Source organism: Pongo pygmaeus, chromosome 16 (genome assembly GCF_028885625.2).
Source record: "Pongo pygmaeus isolate AG05252 chromosome 16, NHGRI_mPonPyg2-v2.0_pri, whole genome shotgun sequence".
Lineage (NCBI taxonomy): Eukaryota > Metazoa > Chordata > Mammalia > Primates > Hominidae > Pongo > Pongo pygmaeus.
The window spans coordinates 103,571,464-103,592,491 of NC_072389.2; the positions used below are offsets into that span (position 1 = coordinate 103,571,464).

Consider the following 21,028-nt stretch of genomic DNA (forward strand, 5'->3'; position numbering starts at 1 on the left):
TGAGGATTTTTACATGCATGTTTATGAGAGATATTGGTCTATAATTTTCTTTTCTTGTAATATCTTTGCTTTTGGTGTTAGGTTAATGCTGTCCTCATAGAATGAATCAGGAAGTAGCTCCTTTGCTTTTATTGTATAAAAGAGACTGTAGAGAATTGGTATAATTTCTTTCTTAAATAAAATTCACCAGTGAACCCGTTGGACCTGGTACTTTCTGTTTTAGAAGATTATTAGTTATTTCTTCAAGTTCATTATCAGTTATAAGCTGATTCAGATTGTTTATTTCTTCTTGCATGAGTTTTGGCAGATTGTGTTTCTCAAGGGTTTGGTCCATTTCATCTAAGTTACCAAATTTCTGAACATAGAGATGATATCACAACTTGATGTTTAGGTTCTTTTCATGTCCATGAGATCTTTATTGATATCTTCTATTTCATTTCTGGTATTAGTAATTTGTTGTCTTCTCTACTTTTTCTTAGTAAGCCTGGTTAGAGGTTTATTGATTTTATTGATCCTTTCAAAGAATCAGCTTTTGACTTTGTTGATTTTCTCTAGCAATTTTTGGTTTTCAATTTACATTGATTTCTGCTTTAATTTTTATTAGTTTTTTGTGCTTACTTTGGCTTCAATTTTTCTTCTTCTAGTTTCTAAGGTAGAAGCTTAGATTTTCAATTTTAGATATTTCTTACTTTTCAATGCCATAAATTTTATTGTAAGCACTGCTTTCACTGCATCTCAAAATTTTGATAACTTGTGCTTTCATTTTTAATTAGATAAAATACGTTTTAATTTCTCATATGATTTCTTCTTTGACTCATGTGTTATTAATTAGGACGGCCATTATGGAAAACAGTTTGGAGGTTCTTTAAAAATTAAAGATAGAACTAACATATAATCTAGCAATCCCACTTCTGGGTATATATTCAAAGGAAATGAAATCAGTATGTTGAAAAGATATCTGCACTCTCACGTTCATTGCAGCATTATTTACAATAGCCAAGATATGGAACCAACCTAAGTATCTAATGATAGATGAATAGATAAAGAAAACATGGTACATACACACAAAAAAAATCAGTCGTAAACAAATCCTGTCATTTGCAACAATATGTATGAACCTGATGGGCTTATATTAAGTGAAATAAAATGGACAAAGAATAACAAATACTGCATAATCTTACTTATATGTGGAATCTTAAAGAGTTGCACTCATAGAAGCAGAAAATAGAATGATAGTTACCAGGGTCTGGGGGAAGGCGAAGGAATGAAGATGTTGGTCAAAGGATACAAAGTTTTAGTTATGCAGGATGAATAAGTTTAAGTTCTGCAGATCTGTTTTACAGCATGGTGATGATACTTAATAATAACGTATTGTATGCTTGCAAATTGCTAAGTGAATAGATCTTAAGTGTTCTTACCACAAAAATAATAAACATGTAAGGTTTCAAATATGTCATTTAATAATTTACAATGCATATGTATATCAAAATATCATGTTGTACACCTTAACTATATACAATTTCTTTTTTTTTTTTTTTGAGACAGAGTCTCGCTGCATCGCCCAGGCTGGAGTGCAGTGGCGCAATCTCGGCTCACTGCAAGCTCTGCCTCCCTTGTTGATCATACCTTCATAAAGGTGGAAGAGAAATAGAAGTGGATTGTTTAATCTTCATATATTTTCGGATTGCCATCTATCTTTGTTATTATCTCTAATTCTAGTTTGGTAAGAGAAAATACTTTGTATGATTTCTAATCTTTCAGCTTTTTAAAAGTGTGTTTTTTAGCCCAGAGTGTAATCTATCTTAGAAAACATGGGAAAACGTAAGAAGACTGTGTATTCTGCTGTTGTTGGATGAAGAAGTTGATAGATGTCAATTATATTCAGTTAATCAGTGACATTATTTAGTTCAACTATGTTCTTATTTATTTTCTGTCTGCTGGATCTGTTCATTTCTAATAAAGAAGAGTTGAAATTTCCAATAATAATAGATTCATCTACTTCTTCTATTTCTACCAGCTTTTCCCTCACGTATCTTAATGCTCTGTTGTTAAGCACATACACATTGAAGACTGTTATTTCTTCTGGGAGAATTGACCCCTTTATCATTATGTAATGCCTGAAGTTATCCCTGATAACTTATTTGCCTTGAATATTCTCTGTCTCAAATTAATATAGCTGTATCTCCTTTGTTTTGATTAGCGTTATCATGGTATATATTCTCCATCCATTTACTTTTAATCTATATGCATCTTAATATTTAATTGGATTCCCTGCAGATAACATATAGTTGACACTGTTTTGTTATCTACTCTGAAGATCTCTGTCTCTTAATAAAGTAGCAATTAGGGTTTAAGGTGATTATTGATATACTTAGATTAATAACTACCATTTTTGTTACTGTCTTCTATTTATTGCCCTTCCCTTTGTTTCTATTTTTGTTTCCATTCTTTTTCTTTTTTGTTGTTGACTTCAAATGGGTATTTTATATGATTCAATTTTCTCTCATTTTTTAACATATCAGTTATACTTATTTTTTTCAAAACTTTTAAAAATAGTTGTCCTAGAGTTTACAGCTTGTTCAAAATAATAATAGCAACAATATATTCAATTATGTATACTTTTGTATACACATAAGCTTAGATATGCTTATGCATAAGAAATATTACAACCAATCCAAGCCCACCTTCAAATAATACTACACTGCTTCACAGAGAATAGAAGGACCTTATAATAACGAAGTAATCCTAAATTTTTCTCCTGTACCTTGTATCACTGCTGTCATTCATTTCTTATGCATAGGCATATCTAAGCTTATATGTATACATAAGTATACACAATTGAATATATTGTTGCTATTATTTTGAACAAGCTATTGTATGCTATATCAATTAAGAATAAGAAAAATAAAAGTTTTTATCGTACTTTCACTTATTCCTTCTCTAACGCTCTTCCTTTCCTTACGTAGATCTGAATTTCTGACCTATATTATTTTCCTTCTCTAAGGAACTTCTTTTAACATTTCTTGTAAGGTAGTCTTCTGGCAAAAAATAAAATAAAATAAAATAAATCCCTCAATTTCTATTTGTTTAAGAAAGTTTTTATTTATCGTATATTTTTGAAGAATAATTCTGCTTAGTAGAGAATTCTAGGTTGGTGGAGGTTTTTCCCCAACATTTAAATATTTCACCTCACTCTTTTCTTTCTTTCATAGTCTCTGAGGAGAAGTCAGATGTTATTCTTATCTTTTCGTCTCTAAACGCAAGCTGTTTCTGCACACACACACACCCCCACCCCACCATCCACTCTGGCTTCTTTCAGGATTTTTTCTTTATCTTTGCTTTTCTGTAGTTTGAAAATTATATGCTTACATGTTGTATTTTGGCATTTATCCGGCTTGGTGTTTTCTGAGCTTACTTGATCTGTGGTCTAGTGTCTAACGTTAATTTGGGGAAACTCTCAGTCATTATTGCTTCAAATAATTCTTCTGTTCCTTTCTCTAGTTGTTCTCCCTCTAGTATTTTCATTATACACCTGTTATACCTTTGGTAGTTATCTCACAATTCTTGGATATTCTGCTCTGTTTTTTTTTTTTTCTTTCAACCTTTTCTGTCTTTGCTCTTCATTTTGGGAGGTTTCTACTGAGATATCTTCAAGCTCAGAAATTTTTTCCCTAGCCCTGTCTGGTCTACTAATAAGCCCATCAAAGACATTCTTCATTTCTGTTACAGTTATCATGGTATATATTCTCCATTCTTTTTTTTTAAATCTCTAGCTATTCTTTTGATTTTTTTCTTAAAAGTTTCACCTTTTTGCTTACATTGCCCAACCGTTCTTGCATCCTGTCTATTTTGTCCATTAGAGTCTTTAGCATATTAATCGTAGTTATTTTTGGTTTGGGTCATAATCCTGAGAGACACAATTCCAAACACTATAATCCTGAATGTTGAAATCAAAAAAACATCAAAATCCCTAAAGTCTAAAATCCGAACAATCACAATCCTCAAAGATAAAAATTCTGAAAATATTTTGAAAAAATAATTTTAAAATTATTCAAAATATATTTATTTGCATTTTAAAGAGTATTTAAAAGCATGTTGTTTTTAACATGTTTGTCATATAAAATATGACAATGGGGCCCAGCACGGTGGCTCAGTCCTGTAATCTCAGCACTTTGGGAGGCCGAGGTGGGCAGATCACGAGGTCAGGAGATCGAGACCATCCTGGCTAACATGGTGAAATCCCATCTCTACTAAAAATACAAAAAAATAAGGAACCTAAAAATTAGCTGGGCGTGGTGGTGGGCGCCTGTAGTCCCAGCTACTTGGGAGGCTGAGACAGGAGAATGGCGTGAACCCAGGAGGTGGAGCTTGCAGGAGCCGAGATTGCACCACTGCACTCCAGCCTGGGCAACAGAGCGAGACACCGTCTCAAAAAAAAAAAAAAAAAAAGTGACAACACTTCATAGCCAGCATAATAAAATTGGCCAACACAATAAAATAGGCTATAGCATTTAAATATTAAAATATTTAATAAAATATTAATAAAATAAAACATTTGAATGTTAAAATAAATGCATATTTTTGCAAGCATAAACACTCAGGTATACTAACAGTCACACAGGTACAACAGCTATGAGCAGACAAACTGTTTTCATAAATCAATAGCTTCTATAGCTGTAGTAATCTGAAGTATAATGGACACCTAAGTCTTTTTTGTTTATTTTATTTTAAGTTCAGGGGTACACATGCAAGTTTGTAATTTCGATAAACTTGTGTCATGGGGTTTTGTTGTACAGTTTATCTCATCACTCAGGTATTAAGCCTAGCACCCATTAGTTATTTTCCCTGATCCTCTTGCTCCTCCCACCACCACCCTCAAGTAGGCTCCAGTATCTCCTGTTGCCCTCTGTGTTCATGTGTTGTCATCCTTTTACTCCTACTTACAACAATATGCAGTTTTTGGTTTCCTGTTTCTGTGTTAGTTTGCTAAGGATAAAAGCCTCCAGCTCCATTCATGTTCCTGCAAAGAACACAATCTTATTCTTTTTTATGGCTGTATGGTATTCCATTGTGTATACGTACCACATTTTCTTTATCCAGTCTACCACTTATGGAAATTTAGATTGATTCCATGTCTTTGCTATTGTGAAAGTGCTGTGATAAACACATGTGTGCACGTGTCTTTATGACAGAACGATTTCTATTCCTTTAGGTATATACCCAGTAATGGGATTGCTGGGTCAAATGCTATTTATGTTTCCAGTTCTTTGAGGAATCACCACACTGTTTTCTACAATGGTTGTATTACAACTTCAGCAAAGTCTTAGGGTACAAAATCAATGCACAAAAATCATAGCATTCCTATATACCAACAACAGTCAAACCAGGAATGCAATCCCATTCATAACTGCCACAAAAATAGGAATACAGATAACCATGGATGTGAAATATCTTTACAAGGAGAACTACAAAACACTGCTAAAAAAATCAGAGATGACACAAACAAACAGAAAAACAATCCATGCACCTGGATAGGAAGAATCAATATTGTTAAAATGGCCAAATGGCCATACTGTCCAAAGCAATTTATAGATTCAGTGCTATTCCTATTAAACTCCCCATGACAATCTTCACAGAACTAGAAAAACTATTTTAAAATTCATATAGAACCATAAAAAGGCCTGAACACCCAAGGCAGTCCTAAGCAAAAAGAACAAAGCTGAAGTCATCACAGTACCAGACTTCAAACTATACTTCTGGGCTACAGTCACCAAAACAGCGTGGTGCTAGTACAAAAGCAGACACATAGACCAATGAAACAGAATAGAGATCCCAGAAATAGGGCTGCACACCTACAACCATCTGATCTTCAACAAAGCTAACAAAAACAAGCAATGGGGAAAGGACCCTCTATTCAGTAAATGGTACTGAGATAACTGGCTAGCCATATGCAGGAGACTGAAACTGGACACCTTCCTTACACCAAACACAAGAATTAACTCAAGATGGATTGATGACTTAAATGTAAAACCCAAAACTAGAAAAACCCTAGAAGACAACCTAGGCAATACCATCCTGGACATAGGAACAGGCAAAGATTTTATGATGAAGATGCCAAAAGAAAAGGCAAACAAAGCTAAAATTGACAAATGAGATCTAATTAAACTAAAGAGCTTTGGCATAGCAAAAAAAAAAAAAAGAAAAGAAAAAAAAAGAAAAGAAAATCAACAGAGTGAACCGACAGCCTACAGAATGGAAGAAAATACTTGTAAACTATGAACTGACAAAAGTCTAATATCCAACATCTATAAGGAACTTAAATTTATGCAAAAAAACAAACAACCTCATTAAAAAGTGGGCAAAGGACATAAACAGACACTTTTCAAAAGAAGATACATATATGGCTAGCAAGCACATGAAAAAAAGCTCAACATCACTGATCATTATAGAAATACAAATCAAAACCACAATAAGACACCATCTCACACCAATCAGAACGGCTGTTATCAAAAGGTTAAAAAATAACAGGCGTTGGAGAGGTTGCAGAGAAAAAGGAATGCTTATGTGCTGTTGGTGGGAGTGTAAATTTCAACCTAGGTCTGTTGACAAGATCAATCTCCTTCAGAGAAGGAGGCAGAGGGATGAGACAATATAGACTACAATTCTGAGATGTCACCTTTTGCTCACAGTGAATCGCCCTTGTCTTACAGAGATAATAAAAATTCAAAGGATATTTGAAAGGGCAAATCAGACTAGTCACTCTGTGTGGCTTTTAGACTGACATATCCCTAGTGAGGTCATGAAGCCTAATTATAACATTTAGATCTGGTTACTATGCTTTCATAGAGGACTCTACCCTCTTTCTGTCCATCATTCTCTCATGGCAAGTCCAGATTCCACACTGGGAAGCTTCAGAGCCCATGTAGATGACCAATCAGTGCCTTATTTTCATCACTCCTTGACCTTCTCAACTTCAACGACCATGACCCAGATTTCACATGTCACTCCATGTCCCCAGAACTTGCCATCACCTCAAATAAACTGTATTTCAGGCCAGGCGTGGGGGCTTGCACCTGTAATCCCAGCACTTTGGGAGGCTGAGGCAAGCGGATCAGGAGGTCAGGAGATCGAGACCATCCTAGCTAACACGGTGAGACCCTGTCTCTACTAAAAATACAAAAAAAAATTAGCCGGGTGTGGTGGCGGGCGCCTGCAGTCCCAGCTACTTGGGACGCTGAGGCAGGAGAATGGCGTGAACCCGGGAGGCAGAGCTTGCAGTGAGCCCAGATCATGCCACTGCACTCCAGCCTGGGTGACAGAGTGAGACTCTGTCTCAAAAAATAAATAAATAAATAAATAAATAAATAAAGTGTATTTCAGTTTCTGACCATAATTTTGACTCTACCAGAACCTTCACTTACTCTTTAAACCACAGCTTCCTCCCTGGCTCCCTTCATCATAGCCCAGTTGAACTGTCCATGACTGTCATTCCCCCTTCTTGACCCTGTTGGAAGCCCAGGGCTGATGGCCTGAACCTGTCCCTGAACACCCCTCTCCATGCCATCTGTATTAATCCATTCTTATGCTGCCAATAAAGACATACCTGAAGCTGGGTAATTTATAAAGAAAAAGAAGTTTAATTAACTCACAGTTCCATGTGGCTGGGGAGGCCTCACAATCATGGCAGAAGGCAAGGAGGAGCAAAGGCACATCTCATGTGGCGACAGGAAAGAGAGAGTAGAAGTCTCCTTTATAAAACCATCAGATCTCATGAGATTCGTTCACTATCACACAAACAGCACAGGAAAGACCTGCCCCCATGATTCGATTACCTCCCACTGGGTCCCTCCCACGACATATGGGAATTATGGGAGCTACAATTCAAGATGAGATTTGGGTGGGGACAAAGCCAAACCATATCACCATTCTCCTATTGCACGTGGCAAGCCAAACCAGAAGCGATATGAGCTCTTCACTGATTCTGTTCTGGCATATTAAACCCACACAACGAAAGTCACATCAAACATGCTGACTTGGTCAACACATATTCATGACCTCTAACCTAAATTGATACATCAACACCAAAAATTTATGACTTTCCTTATTATTCCTATACAACCACATTGGCTTCACTCTCAGCAGACAAGCAAGTTTCCTACTTCACTGAGGCTTCCAGATTTCTTCCTGTCAGCTGAATTACATGTTCCTCCCTCCAAAATGTTACTCAGTTTATGCCAAGCACATCTACCTGTTTTCTTCTCTTGCATCCAATTCCTACCTACTTCTTTAAGACCTACCCACCTCACCACCTGCTTTTCATCACCTGACCTCAAGTCCTCTCAAGCTATCCAGTTTTTTCTTACTGTCTCAGACTTCCTCACAGAAGAGTCTGAAGAGCCTATATGCTTCCTTCACTACAAATTTATGCCTCAAATTGTGCAGGTCATAGAACTGACTTCCTAATTGCTAAATAGGTGACTTTTTACAATTCTCATCTAACTAGACTTTTGCTACATTTGACACCATTGCTTACTACCTCATTTGTTTTATTTAAATGGCACAAAATTTATTTTTCACTTTTACTATTTAAATTTGTGTTAGGTAAACTTCAAATATATACAAAAATTGAGAGGCTATTATAATAAACTTCCATATTCCCATCAACAAGCTTTAAGAACTCTCAATTTGTTGTCAATATTGTTTCATTTCTTCTCTGTCCCACCACCCTCATCCCTGGTTATTTTGAAAATATCTCATACAATGTGTCACTTCATCAGTAAATATTTCAGTCTGTATCTCAAAAGATAAATCATTCTTTTGAAAGATATTTTTTAAAATATCATCGTCAAATGTAAATATTAGTAAGTCTTTAATATCTATGCTCACAAAGATATCTTCTAATAATGTGCTTGTTTGAATCACATCCAAACAATGCCCATACATTGCAAGTGGTTGAATGCGTTTCCCTTTTTTCCTTGCAACTTAGTTAATGAAGAAACTGGGAGAGTGAGGTGGAGCATGCCTACAGTCCCAGCTACTCTGGAGAGCAAGTCAGGAGGATCTCCTGAGTTCAGGGGTTTGAGTCCAGCCTGGGCAACATAGAGAGACCCTTATTTCCAAAATATAACTAACTAAATAAATAATAAAATAATAAAATAGAATTTTTAAAAAGAAACTGAGTAATTTATCCTGCAGTTTTCTACAGTCTGAATTTTGCTGATTGGAAAATTTTGTGTTATTCAACATGTTTCTCTCTTTCTTATATTTATTTTAAATTCATGATTAGATCTAGAGGCTTGATTAGCCTCGAATTTTATTACACACACACACACACACACACACACATGCATGCACTCACAACCACAGAAGAATACTCCAAAAGCTGTAATATGTTCTTCCATCAAGAGCTACATAATGCCAGGTTGTCTCTAATTTCTGATGTCAGCAGCCATTGATGGTCATTGCCAAGATCCATTATTTCTTCCAAGGCTTCAAAAGGATTATACTATAATTCTAACATTTCTTCCCTTCTTACCTGAAATACTTTCACTGCCTTGAAATTTAATTGTTAGTGTACATCCAGGGGCTGTTCTAGATACCACGAAGATACCACAGATAAACATCTCTGCTTTCTTGGAGTCTATATTTCAGTGGCACTTAGTTCCCATATGCAGTAGGTGTCAATTAACACCAGTCACTGGATTTACACATGGTTCTCTTTCTACTGAATGCCTCTTAAATGCTAATGTTCCCCGCGGTCCTATTCAGAGCCTATTGCTCTTCTTACTATACTTTTCACAAGTGGTCTTATTCACTCTCATTATTTCAAAGATTACTAGTGATTATCATTCACATTTATTAATCATTTCCAATGTATCAGGTACTACTCTAAGGAGAGTACATATATTGAATCATTTCGTTTTCAAAACAATCAAATAAGGCAGTTACTATTTGTTCCAGTTGGTACTTATGATAGCCAGGAGAATGCTCCTCCCTGATCTCTGCTATTAACTGAGAGATCTCAGCTCCTGGGATCTGAAAATCATCACAGCCTTTGTACTGAGGCCACATTTTTCAATGCTTCAGGGATGAAGATCCTCTGACAGATGGATTTAGCTCAAGGACTCCTCAACAGCCCCACTGAACTTGCCTTATAACAGCTCAGCTCTGCCCGAACTTCCACCTTCCTTCCCTCTCTCCTTCAGTAAGGGATGGACATGCATTATCAACTGATAGCCCTCCACATTTCTCCTGGCTTTCTCTCAACGTTCTCTTCCAGGTATTTTCTTTAATAAATAGCTTCCATATTTAATCTCTTCCTGGTGTTGGCTACATTATCTCTGTATAACAAATTGTCCCAGAACTTGGTGGAATAAAACAATCATGTTATTATTCTGTGGATCCAGAATTCTAACAGAGCTCAGTAGGGATGGCTTGTTTCTGCTCCATGAGGTCTAGGACCTCACCTGGGACGATAGGGCAGCTAGAGTGACTGAAAAACTGGCGGCTTTTGAAAGTATGTTCACAAATATGTGTGGCAGCTGATACTAGCTCTCAGCTGGAACCTCGCCTAGGGCAATCAAGCAAGCATTTACATGTGTCTCATGTAGATTGGGCTTCCTCACAGCATGGCAGCCTCATGGTAGTTGGACTTCTTACATGCAGGCTCAGGGCTCCAAAAATGAGTGCACCTGCAGGAAACAGACACGCTGCATTGCCTTTTATGATGCAGTCCCTAAAGTCATACTGTGTCACTTTTGTCATGCTCTGTCAGTTGAAGCAGTCACAACCTTGCCCAGATTCAGAATTGGGGAAATATATCCAACATCTCAATGGGAAAAGTGCCAAAGAATTATTAGGCCATTTTTAAAAACCACTACACTATTTTCTTATCAGTTTCCCAGAGAAGGAGACTGAGGCACAGAGAAATTCCCCAGCCATAATCAAGTCATCTAAATCCTGAGCTGACATGTAACTTTAGAATGATGCAGCCTCTCTGTATTTGAATCGATTGTGCCCTTAAATTTAATGCCCTAAAATTGAGTGTTTCATCATCTACCTTTTCTCCTGTGTTATTCTTCTGCAGCATATTATTCCATCTAACCAGTGACTCAAGCTAAAAAACCTGAGAGTACTCTTTGAGTTTTCCTCTCACCCTCATCCATGAATTGAATCAGTCCAATTCTATTAGGCAGGAGCTGTTCACATTTGAAATAGCTGCCCAATTGTATCTCTTCTGTTTCCATAAATTACATTAGAATCAACTAAAACTTCCATTTGCCACACAGGCAGGAAATCCACTACTCTCGTTGCTGTGCTGCCCATCTTCTGGGTCTTCTAGAAGACTGGAGAGAAAGTCTGCCCAGGCAATGGCAATGCTATTGAAGGACAGGACCTAGTGGTGGTCTCCCTCCTGATTTGGTCACTGCCTTTGCAACCTCATTGCCAAATGATAGAGCAAGAAACACCAGACACCCTTATCTGAATGGGCTATGCCTTGCTAAGATCTCCCCTGCCATGACCCTGACATATGCCAATATTGTGCCTGGGTTCTCAGTATTGAGTTATTTCAGCTTCATGCAGAGAATCCTCTCTGGGACCTCACCATCAATGAGGTCTCAGGAGTTAACTCTCGTGCCACCTGAAGCCACAGCCCTTCGTTGGGTTTTGTGAAGGTCAAGTTGCTTTCTTTTTCAACTTTGTGATCAATGCTTTTATTTTTCTCCCTTTCACACACAAGAAAACCTCAGCTTCTCTAAGAAGGGCTCTGAATCCAGGAGCACTAAGAAGTGTCTTCATCTTCTCTGGAAGGAAAATATCATCTATGTCTTACTAATGACACCCAATGAGTCTCCCACACGGGATCAAGCAATAGGACTCGCTGGTTTATCAGTTGCTGAAGTAACTGAATCAAACAGGCAAAGTTTTCATAGGGCTTCCTCCTACATGTACCAGATTTTCCTTCTAAACATTTCTCAAATCATTCCCTCTCCCCTAGTCCTGCTTTTACCAGCTCAGTCCAGGTCCTAATCAACCCTCTCCTAGACTTTATAAAGGAGCTGTATACAAAAGGCCTCTAGTTCCTCAGGCAGTGTCTTAGGAAGCCCTACAGCTAAGGGCCTGGAAAAGCCAATCCAGACAGCTCATAGCCACAAGAGCTGCTAAAAACAGAAAAGCACCACTTCAGTCTGCTTCATGAGGCAGAAGCATTTGCCCCTTAACATGCATGAAGCAATCTCCTTTTAGGAATGAATTTGGAGAATAAGAGAGTGGTGATCTTCTGCTGCCAAAAAGAAGTTATAGAAAACTCCAACCTACAACAAAAATTTGACCATGAGTGTGACTTAGGATACGCCGCTGTTTGAAACCCTATAGTGGTCCCCCACAGGATCAAAAGGAAGCTGCTTCTTTATGTGATACAAGGACTTTCACGATCTGTACCCACTAAACACACACACACACACACACACACCACTCCAGCATCTTCCTTTTGCACACTATCTTCCAACAACAATGAACAACGTGTATTTCCCAGCAGACACTGTATCACAGCCCTAAGCTTTTGTTCATCCCTCTCCTCTGCCTAGCCCTATCCACTCCACTAGCCCCCATCCAAGCTTTCACAATCAATTTGACCATTATCTCAACAAGAAAGCCCAAACCCCTACCTCTCTCAAGCCTCTGCCAATGTAGGTGTCCATCCTCCGCACTCAAAAACACACTGCAAATCATTATCACTGTTTTATAACTATCAGATCAAGAGTCGGTACTACACTGGGGGTTGCTTAGACACAGGGCCTAATTTTAATCTATATTTGTGTCTCTGTGCCCAGTAGAGGGCCTGGTAGATGTACACACTCAGAAATTGTGTGCTGCATCCATTGATACAATCTAATTGCAGTTAGAGTACTCTTTTATTACCCTACCCTCCCAGATCAAGTATTTTTGCATACTCATAACTTTCTCCTATCTCCTTCTTGTCAGTTTACAATCTGCTTTATTTTTTACTAGGACTCAGCCTTACAGTTCTCCAAGCTTAGCATTCTCCTTGTAAGAACTCAGCGTTCTTCACTTCTGCCTTCTTTGCTCCTTTTCTGATCTCATATTCCTCAACTGCCTCATAGTAGTTATTTGTGTGCTTGCTTGTGTCTTCCAGTGGATTGGTGTCTACAGAGAGAAGGAACTTACTATGAGGCTTTGTTCTCCTCACAACACCAGTCGAGGCCCTGCTCATAATAGATAACTCAATAAACATTGGTTTTGCTCTGTTGACAGTTCTGAGTCAGATATGCCTTGGCTTACTTTTTAAATTTTTGATTAGATTCACATAAGTAAAATTCACATATTTGGGCATATAATTCTGAGCCATGGAAAACACATAGTGATATAATCATACCACAAGTAAGATTTAGAACAGCTCCATTATCCCAAAAATGCCTATATGCTGCCCTATCATAGTACAAAACTCCATTTTCCCTGAGTTCCTAGAAACCAGTGATCAGTTCTCTGTCCCTGTAGTTTATTCTTTCTTTGGTGTCATGTAATTTGAATCATGCCATATGTAGCCGTTAGCTTATTTGACCTAGAAAAGTCTATTGAGAGTCACTCATTTTGGTGCATGTGAAATAGTTCATTCTTTATTGCTGAAGAGCATTCTATTGGATGGATACACCATTGGATGGATATATCATTCCACTGGATGGATTCACCAATTGAAAGACATTGGGTTGTTGCCAGTTTGAGGCATTTATGGTACTGCTATTTTAAATATTTGTATGCAGGTTTTTGCGTGAACATAAATTTTCATTTCATTTGGATAAATACCTAAGGGTGGAATTGCTAGGTGATACAATAAGTATATGTTTAACTTTATAAGAAACTGCCAATATTTTCTAAGAATACAATATGACTGTACCATTTGATATTTTTATCAGCAATATGTGTTCCAGTTGCTCCACATCATCCCCAACAGCTCTTGGAATTGTCCATTTGTTTCATTCTGTTTTGTTTTGTTTTAGTCAATCTAATAAGTGAACAGCGTTATCCCATTGTGGTTTTAATTTGCATTTTCCTAATTAATAATGATGTTAAGCATCTTTCCATGTGTTTATTTGCCATCCACATATTACCTTCTTTGACAAAGTGTCTGCTCAAGCCTCTTGCTCATTTTTTATTGAGATGTTTGTTTTCTTACTGTAAGTTTTGAGAATTCTTTATATTTTTTGAATAAACAGCCTCTGTCATAAAAAGAGAAAAGAAAATGTGGGCTGGGTGCATGCATAAAGGATGGAGAAAAGTGAGGGAAAAGCATTTCTTGGCCAAACAAGGAGGACTTCTTCTATTAAGCTCTAGCTTGTCCTGTGCTAGACACTGCTGTGACTCTCAAACTGCTACACTGTCTCAGGACCACAGACTCCCTCACTCCCACACCTATGAAATATAATGGAATCCTGCATGATACAAAAGGCACCTGAATTGCTTCAGGGTCAAAATAATGAACATCAATTATCCCAATAGCAGCAAAGAACGGATGCAAAAGTTAATAGAGTTTTCTGGATGACAGAATGCTGGACAGACAAATCCATGCTGCATTATACAGCAAAAGATACTGAAATGTGGAGATATGAAAAAGAAAATGGTGCTAAGCTGCAAGTGCCACACAGTCTGGGGTGTTGTAAATGAGAGAAATCCTCCACGATTACTACATTGATCACAAGAATCGGGCAGAATTTGCCACTGAGCTGATACAAGTAAATCCAAATAAATACCCTCCTAGATGGGGATCCAAATGCTCAATTAGCATTTCAGAACATACTCAGGGAGTTTCAAAGAGCCTGGCACTCTCGTATCATTACGAGGAGGAAAATCTTATCCCAGCCAGGCTTTTTCAGTATCCAGTGTTGTGAAAAGCCCTCCATGAGGAGCTGGGAAGTACTCAACCTCCCCATGCACCAGAGTCTATTTTCAGCTAACAGTCACCATGTGCTCCTCTGGATTATTTTAAAATCTCTCTTCCCTGAGCCATTCTTTTCTTCTATGAGACTTCATTGCATCTTCAATATATAATTTTTTCTTACATGATTTACTAGTTTAATTTTAATTAAAAATAGACTTATTGGCAAGCCTGCACATAACTGAATTGGGTCCATCTTATGGGTTTTGACCCAGCTGTTGTCTTCAGTAACCATGCAAACACTGTGGATGAAATGCAGAGCCCGGCAATGCCTCTTTATGGAAAGCACAGGAAGCCTTGCTCTAGCCTCTCCTCTGACAGACAAAGAGAATCCACCTGCAAATTTCTCGCTGATAATGGATATTTGGATATGGATAACAGGTATTTAAGCAGTGTACCTGCCAACCGAGTTATATGGCAATAATAGTAAAACAGTGTATCTAGCTACTTAAATAAATAAATTGAGCCTTTCAGGGTTATTAAAATTAAATTTAAACGGGAGAGAAAAAGCTGTACACGCTGACTGCATGTGGATGGGTGTCCAAGTGTGCGCACGCTTGCGTTTCTTCATGAGTTTCCAAACACCAGTGCAGAACCTTGTACATACACAGCCAGAGTAGCCAGTGTGAACAATGTCCTATACGTGGGTTTAATTTGCTTTGTAAATACAAGTGTAATTGGCATTTAAGGGGCCACTCTAAATTGCCATCGCCCCCTCTGTCTGAGCATGAGTAATCTAATTTTTCTGCAGAGCATGTTGCAGTTTGATAGACAGGTCTCCGAGGACTGTCTTGTATGTCAGCATCAGTGAAAATGAGTTCTGAAGTATAGTCACACCCCCATGCAAGTGAGGAATCCCAATCACCCATGACTCATAGATCCATTTGCCCCATGTCTTGCTTCGGACAGATAATATATTCATTTGCTTCTGGCTAAAAAAAAAAAAAAATAGTGAGAAACCGCTGGTGCATACTGATGGCATCCTCAAGGAGCTGTAATTGGGAGAAGTGATACGCAGCTTCTGAACATGCCAGGGGACCTCAAGCTGCTATCGTCCTTCTTTGCTCTGCAGCCAACTGGAAACAATGAACCCCCAAACTCTCAGGGGATCTAACTGTCCTCTCTTGTAGGGCTGGAAAATTAAAATCTATCTCCTCGACAAAAAGGGAATTTGTTTGCAAGTGCCACTAAGTATTTAAGCTGAACACTAAATATTATCTGATTAAAATTACTCCCTGAGGGAAAAGTGTTAGCTTTCTTGTCTACTTCCATTGTGTTTAAACAATGCGCGATGCATGTGTGTCCTTCTGTGTTGAAATATTTAACATAAGAGTATAAAAAGCAAAATAAAATGATGAAACTGCAATGTTTAAAGGGTAGGATGAGTTCACTCATGGAGAAGTCAGCCATGCACAAGCCTGAGTTCCGCTCATAGAGGGGCATGAGCCATGTACTCACAGGCCCTAGTCATTACCTGGTGAGCGAGCTTGCTTATGGGAGACAGAGAATTTACCAGGAACTCAAGCATCTCCCTTCAATCAGTACTGATAAGCCCTTTACTACTAACCCATATTTCGATATTTAATAATGTGGTATGTATGCTAAAAAGCTGAGGACTTTATTATACCAACGTGAGTTGCATTGGATAAAATGTTTTCATTTGGATGCACCAATTCTGTTTTCTATTAGTTGGAACAGTTTACATTTTTGGACACCTTTATTGTATATACAAGAGCTATTTTTGCTCAGCAATTTCAGCTTTTGGAAATATCTGGGAAAGGATTGCTTTGTGTGATAACGAAAGTGCACCTGCTCCATGTATATTGCAATGTTGGACCCATTTTCTTTACTCTCCCTACAGCGTGCACTGTACAGTAGTTGCCCAGTAAACTATGATTTGAAATGCAAAATGAAATCAAATTAGGTAGAGCACATAAGATGACTCACTGCATGTACAACTTTAGGATGTCCCAGAATATGTTTGAAACAATGTGATCAAATTACAATGTACTGGTCACTGGCATTAAATTCATTAAAGAGGCTGGGCGCAGTGGCTCACACCTGTAATGCCAGCACTTTGGGAGGCCGAAGCAGGCAGATCATTTGAGGTCAGGAGTTCAAAACCAGCCTAGCCAACATGGTGAAACTCTGTCTCTACTAAAAATACAAAAATTAGCCGGGCATAGTGGCACACACCTTTAGTCCCAGCTACTCAGGAGGCCGAGGCAGGAGAATCACTTGAACCCAGGAGGCGGAGGATGCAGCGAGCTGAGATCACGCTGCTGCACTTCAGCCCGGGTGACACAGCACAACTCTCTCTCAAAAAATAATAATAAATAAATTCATTAATGAGAGCTCATAGTCTGTGCTATGGCCTCAAATGCCAGAGAACATATTTGCCATGTGTTGAGTGCTTTCCAAAAACAGAGGGTCACCACAAGTCTTTGCTGGTTTTCCTGGGTGTTGGGTTTGTCTGCCCACCAAGTCGATGAGTCACCATTCTCCACATAGCATGTCTGATCTCGATGGCTACTCCCCTCAAACACGTATTTGTTGCTTACCCCGACAACTGGTGGGCAAAGGGCAGGCTGGAGAAACAATATGTACTTTAAAAAACAGAGCCCTATAAGGAGGGAGAGTGAGCAAGGCTCATGAGGACACAAAAGAATCAGGGGCCTAGTGTCAGAAGAACCCTGCCACCATCTGTTACAACCTGCCTGCTTTACCCCCAGGCATGTAAGCCATCCTCTCCCTTACTCTTCTTCCCCCTCCATAGCAGGCTGCAGAGACTCAAGCCTAGAATCTGCAGCCAACAGCAACATCTCAAAGTACAGAACCATGTCTGTGACCTTATAGGAACTAAGTTGTGTGAGTATGGTCCCTCTCAAGCAAGGGCCACTTACAGTATATTTCCACATCTACATCTTGGTTTCTGATTTAATATCTCCCCTATCACCGTGTCTTCAACATCCCCACCAGCACCACACACACAACAACCAATAAAAACGTGCATTCGAGTGCATATATACTTGCACATACTATAAATTGCCTGTCTTAATAATTTCAAATTGTATAAGATCAGTAACATTGTGTAAAAATGCCATCTTGTTTTATTAAAAGGGCCCCAAAGTAAAATTCCATGGCAGACATATGGTTTAGCATTAAGATAATAAAAGTGCAGAAATCACTTTATGGTAAAACAAAATAAAAATTATGCATGTTTGTTATTGAGGTTAAATTTCTGTAACATAAAATTAACTATTTTAAAGTATAATTCAGTGGCATTTAGTACACTCACAATGTTGTACAAATCTCCCTAGTTCCAAAATATCTCTACCACTCCAGAGCAAAACCCCTCACCCATGAAACAGTCACTCCTTACTCACCTTGCCCTCTAGTCTCTGGAAACTACAAATCTACTTCCTGTCTCTCTGAATTTGCCTATTCTGCACATTTCATATAAATTGAATCCTGCAGTATGTGGTGTTTTGTGCCTGACTTCTTTCACTGAGAATGATGTTTCCGAGGTTCATCCACACTGAGGCATGTATCAGAACTTCATTCTTTTTGATGACTGAGCAATATTTCATTGAATAGATGGATTGCATTTGTTTATCCATTCACCTGTACAAACCATGTATTCTTGAGGACCCACAGCTTGACAAAGTGATTAAGAGAAAGAGCTTTGAAATTGCCCAGCTCTGATTTGAGTTTCAGTTCTACTGAGGAGGAATCGCTAAACAACTGGGCCCCAAAATACAACGAAGCCGTGGGGTTGGTGCAAGGGCTAATGAGATGCCAAAACCCCCAACAGAGTGCGGGAGGTGGCATGCATTGTTATCTCTTAAGACTGCCTCAAACACAAAAATAAGATTTAAAAAAATCTTTTGGGGAAAGAATTTTCATGATAATTTTAACATGTCTTCTCTTCACTTTATTTAAAATTGACTTATTTTCATTCTATTCATTTGCATAGATACACCATACTGTGTGACCAGCCCAAGGTACAAGACTCGTTTTCAAGACTCTTGGAAATCAAATAGAATTAATTTTTCTGATCTTAAGAATTTTTAATAGCACCACCTTCAGACCCTAGCAAGAGGAGTCCCCCACTTGGGCCCCATAAAAATCACACAAAAAAACCACATTTATTAAAAAGCATACAAGCTCCTCTGTCTTTTGGGATTAGGCACAACACAGCCCGTCCCCTAAATGTCCCTGCTGGTGACTTCATCTCTGGAAGCCACACCTCTTGCCCTCAGTTTTCTTATAAAAGGTGATTGGTCCCAAGAGGCACGGGTTTGCAGGTTGTGAAGTGCCAGCATGAAGAATGCACGTGGCTTAGAAGTGAGGGGAGGGTTTGATTGGGAAAGTGAGAAAACAAATTAATTAACTTCTCAGTATTTTCCTCTTAGATAAAATGAATGCAATAGACGTATCATTTCCCTCTAGTGCCTAGCTCTCATTTGTAGCTTCTCTTTCTGTTCCAGTTGGTGATTCCAGAGGACCTTACAAATTAACAAGGTGTCCACAACAGTTGCCCATGGTGCCAAGGATCATTTTGCAACACTAAACAGATTTATGTCCAGCTAAAATCTGAATAGCTGGAGATGTAGATTAAGTGTAAATCAAGTCTGACGCTTTCCTTGATATTGACAGAGAGGGACATAGAGCCCTGGAATGAAGAAAAGTTTTATTTTCATACAAACATTTTATAAGATTTTATTAACCATTAACTTTTTCAAAAAGTAAGAAAATTTTTCAACCTTACTTATATAATTTTATTTTAAATTTTAATGGTAGAATTTGTATTTCTCTTATTTATAATAGAATTTTTAAGATATTTTAGGAGGAACTTTTTTAATGTTTTAGATGTATTCATTTTAGTTTTATTTTTAATGAGAATACAATTTTGTTCACTTCGAATATGATTATATTTTATTATTAAATTCTTTGGTTCCTCCTTGCAGCAAAACAGTTTTAATTATGAAACAGAGAATTGTCTGAAATTATAGCAAGAAAAATAATATATAAACATATATTAATTTACAAATTATGTTTTATTTTGTTATTTACATCCTAATATTGTCATCTCACCATACTGAATATCTGAACATATGTAATGATAATTAGTGACTGAAGTCACCTTTAATATTTTGTTAATTTTTATTCATTTTTAAGACATTATTTGATTTGTCATTATTAAGGTTTAGCTATAATATATTTAACATATTTTATTTAAAAGTTTTTTAGCACGAGTTATAATTGTAGGTGGTTTTTCAAGTGTATCCTTATTCCAGTCTCCAAAAATATTAGGGCTGAGATGCTGTTTTACATTTCAAAACATACAAAAATTTGTGTTTTGTTTTGTTTCATGTGTAGAGAAAGGTCTCACTACAAACAAAACAAAACTAGATAAATCTCAGGCTAGCCTCAAACTCCTGGGCTCAAGGAATCCTCCTACCTCAGCCTCCCAAGTAGCTAGGATTATAAGCAGGTGCCACCACACCCAGATGACATGCACAAAGTTTAAACTACAATTGAGGATAACATAAAATGGTGATATTTTAGAGACACTCCCTTCATGTAATAAATTAAAGTTAATAATCTCAATGACTTTAAAGATTCTTTCATTAAAATGAAAATATACATGACTGATTTTGAGCCCAGAATATCATAATCGGATATTAAATTCCCATGCCTAATAACTTTATATGTTATTTTTATTCCAAGTATGCAAAAAATAGAGAAAATAAACATTTGAATAATCCCCATCAATCCAGCTACACCAAATCTGTTTTGCCATATTTGTTTTAGATATTTCTTTTCTTTTCTTTACAGATAAAACATTACAGAATCAGTTGTATCTTTCTGTGTCCTTCGAATGTATCCAACACTTCTGGCTCCTCCACAGAGCTCATCAATGTCTGGAATCTGGTATTTATAATTTCTATGCATGCTTTTACATGTATTCATACTTTTACTCAGTACCCTACATTTGTAAACAACGTACGGTATTATTTTGCATGTTTAAAATTTTCATATAAAGAATGAATAATCACAAGCTTTCACAAA

General features: G+C 37.6%; 1 protein-coding gene across 2 annotated transcripts in view; it reads right to left on the reverse strand.

Moving 5' to 3' along the window:
- Window positions 1-21,028, reverse strand: part of LOC129014360 (uncharacterized) — a 135,523-nt gene that overhangs the window by 84,408 nt on the left and 30,087 nt on the right. The gene's annotated exons all lie outside the window — the stretch shown is intronic.